This window comes from Microcebus murinus, chromosome 15 (genome assembly GCF_040939455.1).
Source record: "Microcebus murinus isolate Inina chromosome 15, M.murinus_Inina_mat1.0, whole genome shotgun sequence".
Lineage (NCBI taxonomy): Eukaryota > Metazoa > Chordata > Mammalia > Primates > Cheirogaleidae > Microcebus > Microcebus murinus.
In genome coordinates, this window is record NC_134118.1 from 45091631 (window position 1) to 45117169 (window position 25539).

A 25539-nucleotide genomic window follows, 5' to 3' on the forward strand; every position below is an offset into this window, starting at 1 on the left:
GAAATATTATTTTTAAGAACTCAAATTAGAAAGTCTAATGATAGATTGGGATACATTTTAAATTGGAGTATTATATATACACTAAAATAATATTTACTTCCCTTATGTAATGTCACAGGGAAATGTCAGAATTTACTGTTAAATAAGCAAAGCCACAAGGCTGATTTTCAATCTTATTTATATCAACCATGTAGATAGCATAATGCTGGAAAGAATCATGTAATAATTTGCCTCTCAGTAACTGCATAACTGGTAATATTTTTCCCTCTTTAAACTTTTCTGTAATTTTCTCTCTTACTATAATGAACACATATTACTTTGATAATCAGAAAGATAGTAAGAAATAAAATGAATAAAAGCTTTAACCAAATTGAGTTAAAGATGGTACCTGAAGGTCACTCAAACATGTAGGTGGCATCACTGGCTAAAATATTAGAAGAGAGGGGCTTTGAGTTAAAGCAAACACAAGTGAGATCTCTATTAACCTACTCTATACTCAAATTCCTTTTTATTTTTTAGAGACAGAGTCTCACTTTGTTGCCTGGGCTAGAGTGCCATGGTGTGAGCCTAGCTCACAGCAACCTCAAACTCCTGGGCACAAGTGATCCTCCTGCCTCAGCCTTCCGAGTAGCTGGAACTACAGGCATGTGCCACCATGCTTGGCTAATTTTTTCTATATATTTTTAGTTGGCCAATTAATTTCTTTCTATTTTTTTAGTAGAGACAGAGTCTCGCTCTTGCTCAGGCTGGTCTCGAACTCCTGACCTTGAGCCATCCACCCTCCTCAGCCTCCCAGAGTGCTAGGATTACAGGTGTGAGCCACCACACCCAGCCCTCATATTCCTTTTTATAAATACATTTATTCTCAGAATGTAAGAAATACAACAAAGAAATCACAATAAACACTACAAGTCAGATTTGGTTAGTACAAATGTCATCACAGCCAAGGTTTCTGTATCATGGAGCCTCTTATGCTACCTAATTGATTATCCAAAATAAAAGCTTCCTTCATGGGAACATCCTATATACAAATGGTGCCTTTCTGGGTCCCTGTTTACAGTAACAGAGGGTCTCACCAAGGAACAAATTACACTTGATTGCCTGCCTGCTTTTACTATGCAAACTGCAAGACTTGAGGTCTTCACTTCTGCGTAACTTAAATTCTCAGCCTTCTCTCACATCAGACATGAATAGCTTTTCCTGGCCACTAAAAAGTAACCAATCAAAATGCCTCTATTTAAAAGTATTACAACAAAAAAACCTGAAACTAAAAAATCAAGGAATCAAAGAGAATTCATAAAAAGAAAAACAGAAAGCTCATGACACTTTTCTTATGACTTCAGAGTGCATTTACTCTGAGACACTGGGGGAGATTCCTGTTTAAATTTCTTGCATGTTTTAAGCATGATTTCATTCAAAGAAAATTCCCCTGCCATAGCTTATTTGCCCAAGAATTGACCATAATAGAATTTTTAAAAAATAATCTTTTTTCATTTTCATTAATATCTCAGTGACAAGATGCTTCAGAGTTATATTGCTATTGCTGAAAATGTCGAAATTCTATCTCTCAACATCCAAAATTCCCTCCTGGTTCTTCATGGAGCTCCCAATGGTAGCAATGCCTAATACAAGTATATTCATAAGATGCAAGGAAGCTACCTCTTGACTTCAGGGAATTCTTAATAAAAATTCTAGGAAACAGAGTAATTTCCAGGAAGCATATGAAGTTAAGGGGTAGGTTTCAGTTTATAGGTAATTACGACCAAAGGACATGTTCTTAATACTTTTTCTTTCGATTCATATTTCCTTTATTATTTTATGGTGCCAAAATTCCCAAACATGAAAGAAACTACCTTTTTCCTTTTAAGATTCTTGTCAAGAGTTTCAGTTTCCATTAACCCTTTTACTTACTCTGCTGTGTATCTTGATCTATATACATGCTACAGAATTATGTCTGAAAAAATTAAATGGGAAATTATAACTGACAGTAAAAATGAAATGTATGTATTCACTTTACCAGTAAGAAGCCAGGTGCTTGGTTTTGTTTACATTTCTGTGACTGTAAAGGTCATGTGCCCAATAATGACATACAGTACATGGTCAATAACACGTGTATAAAGAGTGTGGTCTCATAAGATTATAAGGGGCCTTAAAAATTCCTATCTCCTAGTGACACTGTAGCTGCCATAACGTTGTGATACAAGGCATTCTGTGTAATGGTGGTATAAACAAACCTACTGCACTGCCAGTCATATAAAAGTATAGTATTAATATATACAATTATGTACATTACATAATACTTGATAATGACAATAAATGACCATGTACTAGTTTATGTATATTATATATATATGTATATACTCTACTGTACTTTTTATCATTATTTTAGAGTGTGCTCCTTATACATATATATAGACACACATATATGTATATACACATATATACATATACATACACACACACACACAAAACTCTAAAACAGCCTCAGACAGGTGCTTCAGGAGGTATTCCATAAGAAGGCATTGTTAGTATAGGAGATGACAGCTCCACACGTGTTATTACTCCTGAAGATTTTCTGATGGGACAAAATGTGGAGGTGGAAGACAGTGATATTGATGATCCTGATCCTGTGTAGGCCTAGGCTAATGTGTGTGTTTGATTTTATATTGTTCTCAAATATTCTTCAAAAGTTCAAATTGGTAATTAAAAAATCTAATCTATATTATTCTCTAATTTCCTTACATTAATAAATTCATTCAGAAATTAGATAGTTGTATTATATTTATTATTTAAAGTACTTCAGGTTCTTTCAAAATTAACCTAGTAATGTAGCAGAAAGTGAGATGCAGAATTTTGTCATCTTATGTGCCTAGGTTTGGCAAACTATGACCCATAGAACAGACCTCACTTGCCACCTGTTTTTGTAAATAAAGTTCTATTGGGACACAGCCACACCCATCCCTGTCAATAGCTGCTTTCAAGCAAGGGGGTGGAGTTGCAACAGAGATCATTTGGTTCACAAAGCCTAAAATATTGGCTGGGCCTGGTGGCTCATGCCTGTACTCCTAGCACTCTAGGAGGCTGAGCCAGGAGGATGGCTTGAGATCAGGAGTTCAAGATCATCCTGAGCAAGAACTGGACAACTAAAAATAGAAAAACATTAGCTGGGCATGGTGGTGAGCACCTATAATCCTCACCAACCTTGGGAGGTTGAGGCAGGAGGATCACTTGAGCCCAGGAGTTTGAGGTTGCTGAGAGCTAGGCTGATGCCACAGCACTCTAGCCCAGGCAATAGAGCCAGACTCTGTCTAAAAGAAAAAAAAGCCTACAATATTCACTATCTGGCTCTTTTCTGAAAACAATTCATCCACCTCTGCTATGTGCAATATACTCTGTCCTCAGAAAATGGTTTCAAACCTTCTATAACAAATGGCATATTTTTAAAATAAAGATGCACATTTAAAAAACTCTGAGTAGCCATAACTTTACCTGCTTTTGCCACATTTTCAGTATTATTAATTACATTGTTACATAAAAATATCTATATTGCATGATAAAAATTTTAAAACCTTACTTACACAACCTTCTGTAGGCTATCTATCTGCTAATATTGGCTTCTGTGTCCCATGTAGCATCACCAGCATGGAACATGATGGAACATTGCTTCAAAGAGCCAAATGACCATATATGCAAATGAATTCTGTAGGAGTCAAAGGTAGGAATAAAAATATTAGAAATTATGGATTGAATAATCCTTCCTTCCTCAGACTTATGGTTACCTACACACCTCATCATGCTAGAAAAGAAAGCAATGCTGGTATAGAAAAAACTCGGAAGTCAAGACTGAACTTTTGGGGTAAATCTTTTCTAAAAACTTCAGAATTTCCCATAATTTAAATTTTGTGTCTATGTCAACTGTAGCTACCTCATTTAGAAGACAAATACTCGTTTTTCATTTAAAACAAACTATAATGTTTCCTACAGTTCTGTAGTAAAATGTTTTTCAGTTAGCACATGCAATGTCAAATGTATTTGTGGCCATTATATCAAGTTACTGATCAAGTTTGAAGAAGATATTGAAAATAGGTTGTAAACATTTATTCTAAGAGCAAAGTACCAAAATCTCCAGATACTCAGTAGTAAAACACGATATTATAATATCATATTTCAAGATGCATGTGATTTTGAAGGGACATAAATATGTCAACAGAATATACCCTTGGAAAACCTTGAGGTACTATACCTTATAGTAAAAAAAAAAAGTAGTCTGACTTATTATGCCATTTAAAAAAGTAAAGTTTAACTTCTATTTTAGAAAATAAATTAAGAAACATCTTAATCAAATTTCAGAATGATCCATAATATAAAGGATATTTATATTAATAATTTTATCTTAGATAATCTTATTGCTGACCACTACTTAGTTAAAGCATAACACATTTGTAAACTCAAAATCCTTTCTATAAGCATGCCAGCAAACTGGCATCTGCCTAAATTATTTATTAAAAAATATTTACTCAAAACTTACTATGCATAAGGAGCAATGCTAGCTGTTATAATAATTAGTTTTTATTCTTAAGGAACTCACCAACCAGTGGAAAGAACCCCATGTAAACTAGTATACCAGGCAACAAATTCTATGAGGATGAGGAAGATGAGGGATTTGGAGAGACTTCAGTGAGAAGGTGATATCTGAGGTGGCCTTGAAGAATGAGTAGCTTTAGCCTAGCAAAGGAATGCTATCTTACAGAGGCTCAGAATGGGTGAATGTGTGAGTGAGAGTGGGTGAGGAATGGGATTTTAATTGGATTTTCAATGTGGATTACTCTTGCTCTACAATGAGTGACTAGAACCCAACGCTGGGGATAAAAAAGCATTCAGTTGCCCCACATCCTAAAGAGAATATTGTAGCTGAGTCCAGACATCTATTCCAAGGCTAATCAGAGGTAGGCAGACCCCTACTACTCTCTACTGCCTCCAGTCACCAAACCAACCCTAAGAACCCATCTCTGGCCCATACAGAGAAGACTAAAATATTATATCATGGGGGGGAGCAAGAAGTAATGATTGGGCAGTCAGGGGCATGATGGGAAGTGCCATGGGACTGGACACAAAGCAGACTGACCATGCTATGAACTGAACTATAATCCTCTAAAATTCATATGTTCAAGCCACAACCCCCAATGTGATGGTATTTAGAGATGGGGAGGTAATTACGCTTAGATGAGGTTAAGAGGATAGTGGCACTCATCATTGGCTTAGTGCCCTTATAAGATGAGACACCAAAGAGTTTTTTCTCTCTTCTCTCTCTCTCTCTCTCTCTCTCTCTCTCTCTCTCTCTCTCTCTCTCTCTCTCTCTGCCACGTGAGGACACAGCCAGAAGCCAGAAGGCAGCCATCTGCAAGCCTTAATCAGCTGGCACCTTGTTGCGGGACTTCCCAGCCTCCAGAATTGTGAGAAATAAATTGCTACTGTTTAACCTGTTTAGTCTATGGTGTTTTGTGATAGTAGCCCGGCTGACTAATACAGACTGATATCTCATCCCCTGGGCAGACATTGCATCAGCACAGGATAGTTGATTTGCCCTTTAACTTACCTGCTCCAAAAAGAAATAACGGAAAGAAGTGCAGACTGTGTTTGACCTAGCAAAGCTGTGTGAACTTCCCATGAATCAAGGCTACCTCCCTTACAAAGGGACTAAGATAACCAGATCTGGAGGACTGTACCTCAGTGGATCGGAACTGAGAGGGTAGGAAGAGGTTAAGCCTAACCACCCACACAGGGCTGGTGTAGACCACTCTGCAGGTGTGTGGAATAATACTCACACATGTCCCATTTAGAAGTCCTATCTCATTTCCCAAAGGAAGGTCCCTGAGAAATTGGTATGGCTATTTGTATACATCTGTTTACTCCCTGAACTTCTAAAGAGAGGATAAATAATAGCTCTTAAGACTGCTTTAAAGCCAGCTGGGCTCCTCCTCTTTATAGCCCATACCAATTTGATCCTTCAATTATTAGCAATATGGGCTAATGTTCCTAGGAAAATAGCAGGCTAGCTTCTTCAGCAAACACCTGACAAGAGGTAGCCAAAATATTTAATAAACACAAAACTCTTACACAGCTCTTATGTCATTTTTCCCCAAGAGTCTGCTCCAAGTTAAGTGATATACATTTGAAGCACTTTCTCCATAACTGCACAGCAGTAATACTAAAGGCTTAAGGGCTGATCTATGCACATCATCGATTTCTATTGTCAAGTATGTGTTTGGGAAAACTTTTGCTGACCCTGGCTCACACCTGTAATCCCAGTGCTTTGGGAGGCTGAGATGGGAGGATCCCTTGAAGCCAGGAGTTCAAGATCAGCCTGGGCAACATAGCAAGACCCTGTCTCTACAATTTTTTTTTGTTTTAATTAGCCAGGCATAGTGGTGTGCACCTGCAGTCCTAGCTACTTGGGAGGCTGAGGCAAGAGGATCACTTGAACCCAGGAGTTTGAGGCTTCAGTGAGCTATGATTATGCCACTGCCACTCCAGCCTGGGTAACAAAGCGAGCTCCAGACTCAAAAACAAAAACAAAAAAAGGCATGAAGATGCTATTCAGAGTCAGAGTTGTAGTAAACAATGACATACTCATTGTATCAGCTGACAGCTCATAGCTGAGTGCCTTCTCAGAAGTGCTGTTAGTGGAAGAAAGCTACCCTCACTCTCCACCCCCAGAAGTCTGGCCTCCTTCCTTGGAGTTGGAACATGGGAGAAATGCCATCCCAGCTCCAGGGCACTCTCCATGGGAGTCACTGAGGCTTCTGTTGCAACCGCATTACAGTTCAAATTCTCCCTCTGCCCACCTTGTTTTTCTCTGCCCTCACTTCCATCACGTGTTGTTCCTGAGAACACATCTTTTGCATGTACATTTCTATTTCATAGCCTGTTTCCCAAGAAACTTGACCTACAAAAATAGTGTATTCTATTACTTAAAATTAGGTTGGGAAACACTTGGATTATATTGAAACAGATCATCACAGGACTTCCTTTAATTTGACAATGTGTACTACGAACTTCCAACAAATACCCAGAGTAACCCTAAGTTATTTACCCGTAGAATACTTTTTTATATTGAAAATCTCATGAGATTTGTGTTCTGTGGAATATGCTTGGGAAACATGAATGCAGTCCACTCTAGTTTACTTTAGAATATAATTACTGAAGTTACTCCTGTCAACATTTCCTGTAATAGCAAAAGAATGAAAACCACCTAAATGCCCATCCATAGGGAAATGCTTAAGTAAATTTTAATACATCTGCACAATGGAATACTATGCATACACAGAAAATAATGAGAAGGTTTTTTTAAATACTAGTACAAAAAGCATCCAAGGTATATTTTTTTTAAGTGAAAAGAGCAAGGTTACTCAACAGTGTGCATTTGGTTTCAAAAATGGGAAGGGTTAAATATATATGTGCATTTTTCTTGTGTGTGCACAAAATACGCATAAGGGCACACGCTAGAAAATGGCAGCACTGGTTGCATCTATAGAAGGGAATTATAAAGCACTTTGTACCTTCTGAAATTTAAGACATGAGAATATGTTACCTATTCAAAAAATTAAAATATTAAAAATTAAAATCAAAACACTGCAAAGTATTGGATAGCAGAGATTTAAATACTTGCCTAATCATATACAAAGAAACTATTGGAAAAAAATTTTATGACACCCTTTACACAGTTACTTAGACTATGAACTCACTGGAGACAGGAACCATTCACTTGGAATGTGCAAAGCCTAGTGCAGTACTTGAACCAGAGGAGACAGTAAATAATTTATTTTTTAAAAAATATTGAATCCTATTGCTTCCTATAGCGTAGCAGATTTAAAGTAGCCTTTTACTTTTGTTAAATGCCAGGAAAACTCTAGAAATGTAGAAAGAATAGCACCCTCTATAAATATATTTTTCTGGTCTAGTTTTCCTTGTTAAGAACTATAGGCCAAGGCCTTTAGTCAGCAACATTTTAAAAGTACCCACAGCAGAGCTGTCAAATATAGCAGCCCCTAATTTAACACATGTCGCTGTTTAAATTCAAATGTAAGTTAATTAGAATAAAATAAAACTAGAAATGAATTTCCTCAGTTGAGCCAGTCACATTTCAAGTGCTCAAAAGCCACACCTGGTTAGTGGCTACTATATTGAACATAGCAGATAAGGAACATTTTCATCATTGCAGAAAGTTCTACTGGACAGCACCGATCTCGATATAGCATAGACTTTGGGTTTAGACAGATCTGGATTTGAAATGTGACTTACCCACTTATTAACAGTAATATTTAAGGCAAGTTAATTAATTTCTCAAGACCTCATTTTTTTTTTCATCTGTGGAATGGGGAAATATGGTCATACCTACCTCACAGGAGGAATTGACAGATGTACGTGAGCTCATTCATAAAAACTGCATAGAACAGGTCTTGACACAGAAACACTCAAAAAATGTTAGCTCTTATTAGCAATTATCACCATCGTGAATGTAACACCTCGCCATGAACCAGTCATCTCATCCCTCACAATTAGTCCATTCAGGACTGGCAAAAAGCAAAGTGTCCGTTAACATCCTTACAGTCTAGTTCAGTACTGCTAAAGTACCAGTTTGTAATTTAAAAAAAGCCCATACTAATTCCTTCCTCGGGAAAGTCTTGCTATCAGAAAAAAGTCAGGTTAACTAAACATGTGCTAGTGATGTGATTGATTCGTTTCCTGGTGGAAGCTCTTTACGGGGTCAAAGCCCAGTAATAAACTTTTTTTTTATACTTCGATCGCCATAGTCTAGTTGGAAAGACATACCCCATGGTATGATTTTAAAGTTCGCACAAAAAGGAAAGCTGTCAAACTTGGCCATGAGCAGGGCAAAATGAAGCACAGCAGAAAGGGCAAAGACAAGCTGGTAGTCAAGGTAGGGTTTATTTGTTCTTAAATCTGAGTTACATTCTGAAGACATAAAAACTATGATGGGGAAGAGAGAGAAGGGAAGAAAAAGGACAAAGGAATAATAGCAAGAGAAAGCAAAGCGAAAGAAGGGAAAGAATGCTTGTAGCTTTAGCCCTTCAAGAATAAAGAAATATTTTCCATTCATTCCATAAGCCAAGCCATTCCCCCTTGTTCTCTTCGGGTTTTCAACAACAGAAAACCAGACAGGCCTATTATAAATGTAGTAATGGCCAGTTTTGACCTCTTTAGTTCCACTCTTGTACCACAGAAATTTTCATTTTAAATTCTAAAAATACATAGGAAAAGCTATTTTGATGGCTTTCTGACACTTCAAGCACTTGCAGTTAAAAGATAAATGAACCAAACAACCCAAAAAAGTTCCCAGGTATGTGTTTAAAATAAATGTTCTTCTTTTGAATTCTTCAGGTATTTATGTAAGAACAGCTAGATAAAGATTACTCTTCATCATGAAAGCCAGCCAATTATTGCTAAACAATTTTCCAGGACTGCCTCTATAGGTAATTGTTTAACTATTAAAATGTATGTTGTGATTGATAACAGCCATGATGATACCAATCTCTACGTGACTACTCAGTGCTGTCACAGAGGACAGACCTCATCTGTTATAGCACGGGACACAGTGTGACAATTTGTAATAATGCGCATTTCTTATTACCTGCTGATGATAGCCTATCAGTGAAAAACGACAGCTTAATGACACAGTGCCTCTCCCGCTGGCAAATAACTGAATTCAAATATTTCTATTGTTTCTCACTAATCCCTTACAGAAGCAAAGAGATGCGATTATCACAAGCCTCAGGAGTAACAGCTACAATTAAATTTAAAAATCTAAAGCACAGCTGATCCTTTACTAAACACAGTTGTATTTTAGACCACACAATCCTTCAGTAGCCTGTTTCCAGACAGTTTCACCAGAACTGGCTGTTATTATAATCTTTTATTATTCTCACTTTTAGACCCCTGGCATCTCTTATTGCAAATGCCTGGTTTAGTAAGGAATGTCTCAAGTGATTGACCATGAGCACTGGATAACACAGTGGCCTCACATTTGCTGTAGTCATCCCAAATGTCTGGTATCGAAAGCACGGCTTGCTGGGCTCCTTCCTGACAAGTAAACTAAACTCCTCAAGTCTGCGTGACAAAGCGGTAGTGCTTATAAAACCACAAACAGGCAGGCTGTCTCTATTAATAAAAAGTTTGTTTAGCAATTGGCAGAGTGTTTGGACTCCTGAGCTCTAGTGCAGTCCATATGCTGCTCGTCTTTTTCTCCCAGGGTTGGACAGCAGAACTTGTTTATCTTTTATAACACCAGCACTTCCTTCTCCACCAGGGATGGCTGTAATTATCTGAGACAGAGCTAACAGAGGGGTTGTCCTCAAGATAGGGGACTTTGTCAGTTTTAGTACTCTACCTCTTCTTTCATTAGCCTCATTAAATATTTTTATTTAAATAGTAGTTACCAAAACCATTCCTATAAAGAGATGACAATTCCTGTCTTCTTTCTAGATTTTGCTTTTAATTTTTTCTGCTTTATATCACTTCTCCTATGCTCCGCAGCCTTTGCGCAAAGAAAATGGTCTTTACAGACATCATCGAACACTCGATGTGCCCCATTCCTTCTGTGGGATTACACATTTGTCACAGTCTTTAAGATTTTAACCCTTTCTGCTGGCTGTACTTGTCACAGAACACACAAGATGGCTGCATTTTTGTAGTCTAAGATATCTGATTTCTTTTGAGGGCTTTTTCTTTTTCTTTTCTATTTTTTTGAAGGGGGCATGGAAGGGTATAGGAGGTAGAGTGGGTAAAACTTGCTTTTTGCACCAGAGTGATCCCTAAAGAGCTAAGGCTGCCTTGTTAACTTAAATGACCATAATAATAATAAGAAGATTCTTTGACGAACATGTGAGAACAAAGGAAATTGGAAACTCTTATAGAATGTAGATCATATAGGTTAGAATAGAACAGAGAAATTTATCTCCATTCAGATATAAAACAGTTCTGTTTTTATAAAAGAACTGCTATATAAACAGAACTGTTATAAAACAGTTCTAGGCACCTAGCATTAAATGTCCATATGTTGGTACCACAAACATTCATTTCTATAGACATAGAATCTCAATTGTTGGATGTGTGGTACAAACAATGGTGGGAGTGTTCACCATCTATTCTTTTACTATACTCTATACAGACTACCACCTTTCCAATCTATTCATCACTAAAACATTGCAGTTCCCAAAACTCTTGTTCCTGTGATACTGAGATTGAAGACTCCTTGATGAAATCTACAGTTTCCCTAATCTTTCCAGACCCATGGAATGAACTGGAATCTAGAGACTCAGGTCCTAGTCTTGGTTCTGTCTTTAGACATCTATGTGAAATCAACGAGGTACTTTTTGTCTCTAAGCCTTAGTTATCTTATTTTTAAAATAAAGAGATTAAATTGTCTAAAGTCCCTTTCATTGTCTAAGTAACAACAACTACAAAAGCCACAGGTTGATTATCTCAGCATATGATCGAATCCATCCAATAGTTCTCAGAGCCACCAGATTTAACATCTGAGGTAATTTCTCTGGTATGCCCACCTTAATTTTTCAGAAGAGAAAAAAAGCGAAATTAAAGGTATTGTCCAATTTTAAACACAGGGGTAGAAACGGGGTTTAACAATGTGTTTTGGATTCCCATTTTAATTTTTCACTAGGAGTCCATTTGGTTAATGAGGAGCAGAATGCTTATGATACACATTACACTGCTTCTACATGTTAACTTCAATTTCTAAATGGGCCTACTTTATTCCCCAAATATAGGATTACAATAGGTTTGGGGCTTGCAGTTGCATTTGTATTGACTATATCTAAAGAGCAGTTATTAGTAGATTTTGTTTTTCATTTCACATCTTAGCTCTAATTATCCTACCTCATCACTACCACCAGCAAAATTCTACTATGGTATGATTTGCTCCACTCTACTAATTTCCAAATAGCTACTTTCTGGGTCAAATAACCCACCTACAACTTCTCTGGAACAACTGTGTTTCATCCTAGCTCACTGTAGTTCAATAATCACCCTTCTACCTTGGAGGAGTGGAAGATCGAAGTTTCACGACTTCCTTTACGTCAATAGTTAATCCACCACACTTCTGTTTTTGTACTGCTTGGTTCATAGCAAATACTCAATAAAAATGAGCTGTTATTATCATCTTTGTCTTCTGTACTCTATTGAATAGTTGTGCTGACACTGCCATTCTCTTCATCTCCCAAAATTAAAGGAAATGCTTTTCAAAGTTTTATATTAAATTTGATGTTTACTAGAGATTTTTCCTTAGATGTACTTTATCTGATTTTGGAAGATCCCATCTATTCTTACTATTCTCAGAACTTGATATTAACTTTTCCTGCACGATTAAGATTATATTGATACATTTTCTGATGATGACCCATCCAAACAATCCTCAAGCAAACTGTATTTCACTGTGGTGAGTGTGTTTCTGCTGGGGGAGGTTGTGTTGTTTATTTTATTGTTGTGTAATGTTAGTTAATATTTTATTTAATATTGAAAAATGCTATTGATTTTTTTAATCTTCTGTCTGGCAACCTTGCTGAACTCTCATTAGTTTTAGTAATTTGTTAATTTGCATGGCTTTCATCTATGAATAATGGTAATTTTATCTTCTATCTTTTAATGTTTATACTTACTAATTACCAGTGAGGTAGTACCCGCTATGTGAAGCTTGCAGGCTCTAGGGAGAGACCTGAGTTCAAGCCCCAGTTCTAGCACTTTCTATTATTTGACCTTCATCTCACCTTTAGGTGCTTCTGTTTACTGAAAAGTAGGAAGGAAAGTACCTCATGAGTTTCGTCGGGTTAAACAAGTTAGAGTGTTTGGCACTATGGATGATGATAAATGTTAACTATTAAAATATTTACTGAATAAAGTTAAAAAGGAAAGATATCTAACTAACCCAATCCTGGAGGTTTAGGGAAATACTCCCAGAAAAAGCATCATCAAACTGAGACCTCTGGACCTGGTAAGTGGGCTAGGAGAAAGGGATAAGGAAGAGATATTGGATAAAATAGTGCATTCCCAATGTAGGAAGCATATCCAAATGTTTAGCTATGCAAGAAAGCATATTATGTTTAGAGAAGAGGCAGTAGTTCAATATACCGCACACTCCACTCTTTATATACAAATGTTAATTGCTCCACTAGACAGTAAATTCCATGTCTGCTTCATCTTTTTATCCCTCACAGTACTTGGTAAAGAGCCAAGTACAGAGAAACGTGATTGATAAATATCTGCATTGTTTAGGAGAACTTATGGTCTGTTGTTAGCCTACTTGGATTTAGAACCTTAGCCTGGAAGGTATACTTTATAAATTGCAGTGGTTTAGAGTAATGAATCTTGAATTAAGACAGGTCAAGTTTTAGAAGATAAATACTTCAATATCAAGTCAAATAAGCCATCAATAAACACACATGTCTCAAGTTTTCAAGGTCTTTCACAAGGATCTGCTTTCCAACGGTAAAATCTAAAGATACAAAATATAGAATTTTTAAATATGATATTTGGGGTTACTGCAAATTTTAAAATGGCATAACGTTTTTAGGACTACATGTTTGTGCTCTTGGATTCTCAGGAGAACAGGCACTAAATAAATTAAATGTCAACAATATTATTTTTACACAATTTCCCTCATCTTAGTTGTACTATTGAAATAACCACTTTCAAAATACTCAGCAAATACATTTAAGAAAATGAAAGGATTTCTGTTTGAAGGAATTTGTAGAATAGAGTGTGCCTTGTTTCCATTTCCTTTCAGTAATTGAAGCATTTACATTGCAATTTATAAAATTATCCCCTAATATTAATAAAACCAGCACAAAATATTAAACAGGCCTATTTGTTTTCAGTTCTAAAAAACTCATACTCTTAATAAACAATGTAAATATTCTATTTTCAGCCTGGCCCAAATTGCACCGTCAGGAAATTTTTTTTTTAATTTCAGGATATTATGGGGGTACAAACACTTTGGTTACATGTTATGACTTTGCCTCACCCAAGCCAGGATTGGAGGCATGCCCTTCCCCCATACAATACTCACCATGTCCATTAGTTGTGAGTTTACCCACCCCATCCCCCCAATCCCTAATGAATATTATTACTGTGTGAGCATCTTAGTGTTGATCAGTTAGTGCCAATTTGATGGTGAGTACATGTGGTGCTTATTCTTCTATTCTTGTGATACTTCACTTTGGAGGATGGGCTCAGGTTCTATCCAGGAAAATACAAGAGGTGCTAGATGAGAGATTGGGATCCAGTTTCAATCTTCAGCATGTAGTTATCCAGTTTTTCCAGCAAAATTCATTGAAAAGAGATTCTTTTCCCCAGTGTATATTTTTGTCTGCTTAACTCAATTAGAAATGAAAAAGGAGAGGTCACAACAGATACTATGGAAATACAAAACATTATCTTTGAGTACTATAAAGACCGGTATGCCCCGAAACTACATAATGTGGAGGAAATGGACAAATTCCTAAAAATATACAACCTCCCTAAGCTCAACCAGGAGGAAATAGAATCCTGAACAGATCAATATCAGGAACAGAAATTGGAGCAGCAATTAAAAACCTTCCAAAAAGGAAAAGTCCCGGGCCAGATGGGTTCACTCTCAAATTTTGCCAAACATAACAAAGAAGAACTCATACCTATACAACAGAAATTAAACGACAACATTAAGAAAGATGGTATCCTCCCCAATTCATTCTACAAAGCCAGAATCACCTTGATACCAAAGCCAGGAAAGGATACAACAAAAAAGGAAAACTACAGACCAATATCTCTCAAAAATATAGATGCAAAAATCCTCAACAAATTTTAGCCAATCGAATTCAACAACATATCAAAAAAATAATTTCCCATGATCAGGTGGGCTTTATCCCAGAGATGAAATGTTGGTTCAATATACGGAAATCTATAAATGCAATACACCACATAAATAGAAGCAAGAACAAAGACTATATGATTCTCTCAATAAATGCAGAACAAGCATTTGACAAAGTCCAGCACAGCTTTAAGATAAAAATGCTTAACAAAATAGGCATAGATGGGATATGCCTTAAAATTATAAAGTTCATGTATGATAAACCCATAGCCAATATCATACTGAATGGGGAAAAATTAAAACCATTCCCACCTAGAACTGGAATCTGACAAGGTTGCCCCACTATCTCCACTTCTATTCAACACAGTGCTGGAAGTCCTTGCTAGAGCAATTAGACAAGAGAGGAGAATTAAGGGCATCCAAATGGGAGCAGAAGAGCTCAAACTCTCACTCTTTGACTATGATATAATATTATATCTAGAAAACTCCAAGGATTCAACCAAGAGACTCCTGGAATTGATAAGTGAATTCAGTAAAATCTTAGGATACAAAATCAATGCACACAAATCAGAGGCATTCAATATACGCCAATAACAGTCAAGCCAAAAATCAAATAAAAAACGCAGCACCATTTATAATAGCCTCAAAGAAAATTAAATATATAAGAATATATTTAATGAATTTATAATAACCTCAAAGAAAATTAAATATATAAGAATATATTTAATGAAAGAGGTGAGAGATATATTTAGGGAGAACTACAAAACATTAAGAAAAGGAACTGTAGAAGATGTAAACAGATGGAAAAATCTACCTTGCTCATGGATTGGCAGAATCAACATTGTTAAAATGTCCATACTACCCAAAGTGATCTACAAAATTAGTGCAATCTTTATCAAAGTACCATCATCATTCTTTACAGATCTAGAAAAAAATGATTCTATGCTTTGTATGGAACCAGAGAAGACCTTGTATAACCAAAGCAATCTTAAACAAAAAGAACAAACTGGGAGGTATCAGTCTACCAGAATTCAAGCTTTACTACAAGGGTATAGTAACTAAAACAGAATGGGATGGGCACAAGAACAGGGATATAGACCTTTAGAAGAGGACTGAGAACCCAGAAATGAAACCATTCACATATTATCAGGAAATTTTATTTCCCTTTCTGACCCTGGCAATAGGGAAAATGCTGGGGATAGTTTCCCAAAAGCCATGTCATTGCCGGTAACTTACTTTGAATCAGATTGAGTCCAACCTCTTTTCTTAGAATCTTATCTTCCTTGACCCCTCAGCAACACATTAGAATGAATCACCGACAACAACTTTGACATTATTATAGGTCGACCATGTGGCAGGCAAGGTTCAAGGCACATGAGAATACAGTTTTTCCAGAACTTCAGTCCTTCCAACTACGCCATCACAATTCTTGTCACCTACCACCTTTATCATTTATAGAGGGGAGAGTCAATATGAGCACAAGTCAATATGATAAAATATTGCATAAATTACCAAAGAAGAATCTGTCAGGTGGAGAGAGGGGATTAAAGTTCGATTTTCCCAAGAAAATGTCATAAAGGAAGTAACTCTTGAAAGATGAATATGTGAAAATAAACGTATATGGGATATAAAATCCCGCAAGGGAGTAATAAGCAGAGTAAGTATGACAGGCAAACCAGGATGGGAGGTGTGAAAAGCCTACCATTCTCTTTTGAAGATCCAGGAGCTGGCCGCCACTTTCTTGAAGGCCTTCCTGAACACTTCTCTTCTTTTAGGGTGGCTAGCTTAGTTGACAGTCCCTTTGGTCATCTTAGGTGACCCCAAACCTTTTATTTATACATTTGACGCCTGGGGAAATATTCTGACTATTTGTTTTAATCAATAATGCTTTATTTGTTAGCTCACAACCCAAAATCTCTTGTACCAATAGCTAACTCAATCTTCAGCCCAACACTCCTAAGGACTTACTGGAGAGAGGCCAGGACACTGTTAGTGAAGGCAGCGATAAAATGCTATTGGAAGCTGGAGAGAGGGTAACTCATGTTATATGTTTGGTAACACTATTGCCTGCAATGAGATGGAAGTGATAATTATTAATAGTTGAATTTAGCTGCCTACAATTAAGCACAGAAAGAGAAAGATAACTAAAGAATTATTCAAGCAGGATTTAGAAGAAATAGTTCAACTCCAGACTTGCTAAATTGGAAAATAAAATTTATTCTCATGCTTGCTTTTCCAGCCAGCAAAAGATTCTGAAAGAAGTAAGTAGTTTTAGGGCAAAGACCAAATCCAGGGGGCAAAGATCAAATCCAGGGTCTAATACCATGTTGTCTCAGGTTAAAGATCAAATCAAGTGTATAGGTGAATGACCCTTCATTAAGACCTCTGAAAGACTTTAAAGACTGAAAGACTTTATAGACCTTGTCAACTAGTCAAAGGGGTTTCTAAAAATCCTTAAGCCCTTCTACAGCACCCTGACTTACAAAGTGAAGAGAAACCTCTTTCAAGAGTTTTGTGCGTATGTCTTTTATCTAACAGGAGAGTGAACCTCAACAAAATTCATAGGAAGCCCCCAAGGTTTTAAAGAAAACTGAACTTAAAAAGAAAAAAAACACCAACAATTAAACAAAAGAGAGTACACAAAAAGTCTCTAGATCATTAACTCTCTAACAGCAGGAAGCATGTTTCTCAACTGCAAAGAATAACAATTACCAATTATTATTGATCAATTATTTCTGATAGAAAAGGAAAAATCAGAGGACGGGCCCAAAATCCAAAAGGTGAAGTTAAACACCACAGAGAACCATTCCTAGGGAAAAAATCTGAGCCTTAATCAGGAACACTTCTTGCTTGTAGAGCAAGGAGAACTGGGGCCATATGCCTGGCTGTATTTAGAATCACTATGGACTAATGATTATTATAGGGCTTCTGTTTTCTCACTTTTAAATGGTATTTTCTATCACAATGGTCCTATCTTTGTCTTACCATTGTATGCTGGGGCAAGGAGAAGGTGGCAGATAAACTGTCTTTTTGGTTCACAGGTCTCTCCACTCAAGAAAACTGCACCAGAGAAATCCAATCCACATCTTGAGATCGAACTTAGAGACTTTAAATCTGAGCTTGATGCCATAATGAGATAAGCTATGGGGGGTCTTAGAAGTCGATCACTATGTAAGTACAACTATCTGAGACCAACATGATGTTGAAGAAGCACAAGGTAGCCAAGCGGAGGGGCCACATAGTATATGCCTGGCCAGCAGTTAGCTTTCCAGTTATCCTTGCTGAGGGTCTAGACATGTGAAGGAAGAAGCCTTTTTGAATGTTACCTCCCCAACATCCTCCTAAGAGGAGTCAACCAGCAGAATACAGTCCAGATTGCAGCATCATGATAAATAACAAATTACTGTTTTTTTTAAGCCACTGACTTTTGGCATGTTGTTTTGATTTGCTCTTGTTTTGTGGTTGTCAATCTTTTTAATGCAGGAACAGATAACTGAAACATCGTGGCTGCTGTGTTGAGAACAGCCTGGAGCGGAGATGGCAGGGGCAAGTGTAGCAGCAACTCTGTGATAGCACTGGGAGACATGATAGCGGCTTGAATTTAGGTGAAAAAAAAAAATAAAGAATGGTTCTTATTTTACACTACTAAGTTTGGGGGTACCTCATTATATATTTATGAATAACTTACCCCCAAACAGCTATGAGACCAGGTGGTGAGTAAACACCTGGAGAGAAACAAGGACACTGTTAGTGAAGGTCAGATGTGGGTATATTTTGAGGGCATAGATAGCCAAATGATTGGGTGGCAGATTAAATGTGGGGCATGAGAAAAAGAGACAATTCCAAGATTGCGTACTTGATTATCCATGCACTAAAAGAATAGAATTGGTAACATCTATTGCCTGCAATGAGATGGAATAATTATTAATAATTTTGTTTAGCTGCCTACAATTAAGCACAGAAAAAGAAAGATAACTAAAGAATTATTCAAGCAGGATTTAGAGGAAACAGTTCAACTCCGGACTTGCTAAGTTGGAAAATAAAATTTATTCTCATGCTTGCTTTTCCAGTTTTCCATGCTTACTTCCCCATCAAGTAAGATGGGGAAAGACTGTGGAGAAGCAGCTATGGGAGTAATGTCAGCAATCCAGTGAGTATCTCATCTAATCAGAGATACTGAAAAGACTACTGAACAAGCTTGGAGTCCAGGGGAGAGGTCATAGCTGGAGATATAAATATATGAATCATCAGTATATGAAGGCATTAAAAGCCATAAGACTAGGTGAGATCACAAGGGAGTAAGTACATTTAATACATAGAAAAAAGCCACCTGACAACTGAGCCCCCAGACTTTTTTATATTTTAGAAGTTAGGGAAGTGAGGAACCAGCCAAAGAGACTGAAATTGCTTCTGGTGAGGTCAAATGAAAATAAGGAAAAGGGTGTGGTTTGGAAGCCAAGTGAAGAATTTTCAGGTCTTGTTGCAAGAGTACATAGGAAGAGAACTGAGCACTAACCACTGGATTTAGCAACATGGAGGTTCTTGGTACCTTTCACAGGTGCACTTCTAGTGGAAAAGCAGAGATGACAGTCTGGCTAGTTTGAGAGAAAATGCAGAGACAGAAATTGGAGACAGAGAATATAGTTAACACTGAAATTTTTTCTGTAAAAATGTGGGCAGAAAAACCAGGTATAAGTGAAAGGAAACATGAAGAGAAAAACAAGAGGCTTTTTTTTTTTTAATGGGAGAAATTTTAACATGGCTACATGGTGATCAGAAAGACATCAGAAATATTAGGGACAAAGAAAAACAATGTTGATGGAGAGAAAACAAGAATTACTAAAGCTCTGTCCTTGAGCAGATAATGGGAATGAAACTACATTTCTGAATTAACTGTGATGGATTTCTAGCTGGATGCCTTATATCTCATTCATCTTTTCTTCCATAAATCCCACCCAAACTAATTTTCCTAAAACACTGTTTTTATTACATCATGCCAATGTTGTTTTTGCTACATTGTTTATGTCTCCTATCTACTTCGCTGTCAAATTTTTGAGTGATATGATTGCCTCTCCCTGAAGTCAATACGAACCCACTACGTGACCAGCCCTGTGCTAGGCACGTGGCACACACTGTCTTGCCTTCACTCAAAATGCAAGTGTAAAGTCAGAAATACGACAAAATGAATTTACAGACATAAAAGCTAAAATTACAGGAGAATGCAAATGGAACCAAATGAATTCATGTAAGGGAGAAAATAATTCTGCCTGGCCAGGAGATGCAGATAGCAAAGGCTATAAAGCGTCGGCATTTTGAGCAGGACCATGAAGGCTGACAAGGAAGGACAAGGAATGGGCAAGTGTGTCTGGAACGCAGAGGCAGTGTGACTGGAGCTGCCACTCGAAGACCAGATTAGGCTGCAGAGGCTATCCAAGCCCCATTAGAATCTATTTCCCACTACTGCCCAGTGGGATGCCTAGACAGCAGCCAGACTAGATTCTTTACTGCTCTGATCCCACACCTCTACTTTGCTTTAAGCACAGTAAGCCATGGTAAGCCAAGGGGAGAGCTGAAGGGATAAGGTTGAAAAGATCCTGCATCTCTGGTGTACCCTATAACTTTCCAAGGGATGCAGGGTTGCTAAGAGTTCTAAAAGAACCAATTTCAAAATCTACTGCTTCGTTAGGAACTTCTTTTTTTTTTTAATTTCAGCATATTATGGTGGTACAAACGTTTAGGTTATGTGTGTTGCCTTTCCCACCCCTTTCCCCCCACAGGAACCTCTTTTAATAAGTGAGATGCCTGATACATGCCCAAGGCAAGAAGATTTGCAGTAAGTTTCCTTTCTCACTTCCCCTTTCATAACTACCCTTCTCCCGTTTCAGAAAAGAAAAGCTTATTTCTCCCTATCCAGAATCTTATCGTGTACCTTGCCTTGCCAGGGTGCCAAATAAAGGGGCAATTTGAAAAGCTGATATAAGAGGAATCTTCTTTAATCAAAGCATTGATATCTACCATATCCACTTCTATGATATCTATTTCCAATATAATTTTAGCTTTATGCCTAAGAATTACTTACCGAAAGTTAATGAGTTCTTTTGATTAATATTAATAATATTTTCTATATGTATATTGATACATATTATACATAATATCAGTATTAATACTGATAATATTTAAAATAAAATAACCAAGAATAATTTTTAACAACAAAATCCTTTAATTAAAACTTAAATTTCAACTTGCATACTTATTTTTATTCCAGATGAGTAAAGAGAGCGAAGAAATTGGAAAATATATTACAAAATCTCTGTGAGATATTCAATTAAGGAATAATTATTTGAAAATTTTAGAGCTCACTGCTAACAGTGTACAAGAAACTTTGTTTCTCAAATTGCAATTAAGAGGTACATGAGCAAAATATCCAGCAAGGAGATTTATAATTCGGTGACATAAGGAATCTAAGACACTCTTTTTGCATGTTACAATGATAAGTAGAGCTTCTCCCCCATCGACCTTACAACCATCCTATCTTCCTCTTCTAGGACGATTTTCAGTTTCAATTCCTTCATTTGACAAAATAATTTGTCATTTTCCTGATCTTGTGTGCATCCTGTCAGCATGTGGAAGAATCATTTGGAGAAGAATCAACTATGTATTGCATTTGCATTCAGACTTTTTTTTTTTTTTTTGTCCATTTTACGTGGTCTATATAGAGTTCTCTGCCCCAGATGTGGGATAAAACACTATAAAATATATGCATACAAATAGCCTGCCTCCAGATGTAAAATGTGTACAAATAATATTTTTGAACTGAATTGAGATCAAAGATCCTCTTATTTCCTATTTCTGATTCTCACACTAAACAACTTTAAAAAAAGGGAGAATGTTCTTTGACATACGGCAAAGTAATAAATAGCATTAAATTACCCCAATAATGGCCAACATCTATTTGAAGGTGAAGATATGGGCATTTTATTTTTCATTATACTGAACACCTGACTTTTGCTAGAAGAGAAAGCATATATTCAAATAATGAGCATTAAGTTTGGAATCAAGATAAATCTCAATGAAGTGTTTTACTAGCTGTGTCCTCATCCAATTAGCTTTTTTCTTTTCTTTTTTTCCTTTCTTTCTTTCCTTCCTTTCTTCCTTTTGTAAAGTAAGAATAAAAATAGAGGGTTATTACAATTCAATGAGGTCATAAAATGCCAGTTTGGTGCCTGAAACATCACAGAGGCTTCCTTTTTGTAACTTTAAAATTCACATGAGGTTCCTACTAGAATGACGCTTTTAATAACAATACTTTGTACTTTAGTCTCTCTGTCAAAACTCTTTAGCTACTCCTATTTCCCAAATAGTTAACTACACCACCTCCAGTTGTGATATTATGGGAAAGTCTTCTGCTCTAATCTCTCCATGAAGCCTAGCCTTCTACTTGGATGGATGAATAGACAGATAGCCAGCGACATAGATTAATGCACATTTGTCTACTATTTGTCAAGTTCCATCAGCAGAAACTGATACAAATTAGACAAATATTTCATTCAAGGACCATAAAAGAAATTTCTCCAAAGAACCAAACACATATTTTAATATATACTCATATGATATTATTTGATTATAAAGATAATCTTTAAATATAATTAATAATATCAATTATACAACTACCATACAAACATTACTTTAAAACCAAGATCCTTATAACATCATTATAACACAGCTTCTAAAAGAAATAGTGATTATCACTGTCAAATTGCAGGAAATACTTTTTATGAAAATAATATCATCCTTCATAAATACTAGCAATCTTATACCTGTCTGGGTTGGAGTTCCAACTCTTCCACTTCTTACCTACATGAACTTGGGAAAGATATACTCTATATTTCAATTTCCTCAGCTATAAAATATGGTCCCTACCACATAAGTTTAATATGATGATTTTTTTCATGTATACTTAGAACAATGTCTGGTACATAATAAGAACTCAATAGTGTTAACTATCATTCATGTTATTTCTCATAATTCAAGTTGTGGGTCTGATGACAATACTCTCTGTATTATCATTAATTAAACTTCCAAAGAATGGTTATAGAACAAACAAAACTTCGCAGTAACTCCAGGGGAGATGAGAAAAAAAGGACAGTCTTCTAAGTTTTAAAATTGTTTTGGGTCAGAGACCCATTTAAAAAGCTGATTGGAGTCATTGATATCTTCCTCAGAAAAATCCACATATGTATAGCATTTCAGGGTTCCTTTTACAGATTTCCTGAACTCCATCAGAGGCAGCAAATCTGAGATGGAGAAACTATTAAGGGTTAAAGTCTTCAATATTCAATAAACTTTAAAACATTGTTTTTCTCTATCCCCCCAAAGTATATAAACATATATTTCATCGACAAACATTGTGTCCTGCAATATAGCTGATGACATTTATTATATTAATTGCACAGATTAAAACAAAACACTTCATATTATTCAACGCACCAGTAATCTGCAGGAAAATTCCAACCAGAACTACAGCTTCAAATCAGGTTCTAGAGTCGTCACTTCAAATCAACAGAAAAACAGTAAAAAGAAAAGTATGGGAACACCCTGCCTATCACAAGTTCCTGACCAGTGACCAACCTGACCACTCTCTGTCACTGTTGAAGAGCAGATGATCCTACACCAGAGGCCCTTCTGAATCTGACTAAAACTTTCAGAGAAAACCGAGAAACATAAGCACAACATTAAGACACAATCATAACCAACCTTAAGAACTTTCTGACACTTCAAGCAGAAGTTTAGCGTTTCCTTCACTTTTTTTTTTAATTTTTTTTTATTTTGGCATATTATGGGGGTACAGATTTTAAGGTTTCAATAAATGCCCATTTCCCCCCCTCCCCCCAAATCCTTCACTTTTTACATGGAAAATAGCTCTTGCTTTATCTTCAGTCCTTCCCTTTATATATCTTTATGTTCCTTCCTTTATACCCCCTGCCTTCATCTACCATGCCCACTACACTGTTTGTTAAGAAAACAACAATTTAAAATTCAGCATGCATTATTTCTCGAGCTTTCAGCAGAATGGTTCAGAAACCTTGTGGCCTCTACGTGGCAGGATGCAGTGATCATTTCTGTTTATTCTGTAATATTAGCGCAAGAACTCAATTAAGTCAAGAAGGCTTCTTTCACCATACTGACAAGATAAGAATGACAGTCTCTTACAAGTAGTGGCCGTTGTGAGTGTTGTAACATTAAAAAGTAGTTTTAAAATATATAATGGAAAAGAGCTAGTGACAATCACTTTATTTCCAGTTTTGAAACTTCTGACTCATCCATTTAAGAACCTGTTATAAGCATCATTTCAGAATTACCTTCGTTTACACATACTTTTGAAGCTAACATAATTTCAAATGCATGCAATTACATAAATTACATTCAAATTAATTGTATACTCTTGCAACAGGCAGTCTCAATAACACTGGGGAAAAAGTAGCTAGATTTCCACTTAAAGCCACCTTGAAAGAGAATTTTATTTCAGTCCAATTCATCGGCATTCCTTTCATGTTGTTCTGGCATTTCAGATACACTTCTGCTTTTCTAAGGGATGAGTGGCTTATGCAGAGTTGGAACTAATGCTAGACCCAGGCCTGACTGCAAGCAGTGACCATTCGAGCAAACTTCTCTTCCTACAAGAAGACTTGCCCCATCAAAGGAAAGACAGACGCGCGCGAACACACAGACGCACCGGTCGGTCGGCCGGCCGGGACTTTGGGAGGGGCAGGTAGGAAGCGGGGATCTGCGGTACCTTTTTGTGACCTTTTTGAGCTCGATTAGGTGCAGAACTCAGCGCTCGGGGCTGCTGGATTTTGTCTTCCCAGAAACCGGCAGCTCGGCGGGGGCAGCCAGACGCAGGTCGGTGGCCCTCCGAGCGGAGCGCGCAGTGCCGGGCGCCTCCTTTCGCTCGCCACCCGCCAGCAACCGCGAAAGAGCGCGGCGCGACTGGGGAGCCGCGCGCGGGGGGCAAAGGGATGTGCGATCTGCGCTCCTCCGGAAGCAGGAGGATGGCGAGGAGAACTCACGGGAGAAATAAAGGGTCATTAGGGGAAAAACCAAAAATTGAAGTCGCAGTCAAATGTTTCCCAGGAGAGGGTGGAGCGACGGCCGGTCGGGGGACACCCGAGGGTAGCGCCGCCGTAGCTGGGTGGGGTCGGGGCGTAGGCTTTCGGGGAAAATTCTGTCTCCCTTTCTAGCACCACCACCTCCCCTTCCAAAGCGGAGAAGCAAAGCTCTGTACCTCCATGGAGCCCTGGCTGCAGGGTGGGGGTCGGCAGCCCGGTTCCTTTGCGGGCGTCGGACTTGGAAGGCAGCGAGTGAGTCAACTGGGATTCTCCCGGGAGCCCTCCACCCGGGGAGTCCCAGCCCCCAGCGAAAAGAAAAGTGAAAGAGAAAGAGCCTGGAGCAGAGGCGAAGATAAACACCTCCGGCGGAGGCTGGGGGAGGGGCGGGACGGCTGCGGGCTCCTGGAAAACTGCCCCAGGTGCCACCGCTCCCCTGGAGCTTGGCATGTTTCCGTCTCTGCCTGGCTCTAGGGCGCAGAACCTGGAAGCGAGCGGGAGGACGTCGAGGAGCACCGGCCCTGCCTTACGGGGACACCGGCCACCGGCTTCCTGCTC

General features: G+C 37.6%; 1 protein-coding gene across 2 annotated transcripts in view; it reads right to left on the reverse strand.

The window, feature by feature from the left end:
- IL15 (interleukin 15) overlaps nt 1-25285 on the reverse strand; it is a 76007-nt gene extending 50722 nt beyond the window's left edge. The window contains exon 1 of one of the 2 annotated variants that reach the window (XM_012783821.3): nt 25161-25285. The gene's annotated coding sequence lies outside the window, so the exon portion shown is untranslated. Of the gene's footprint in view, nt 1-24671; nt 24803-25160 lie in introns of those variants that run through there. The other variant, XM_012783820.3, reaches the window with a different exon arrangement.
- Between the last annotated feature and the right edge of the window lie 254 nt (nt 25286-25539).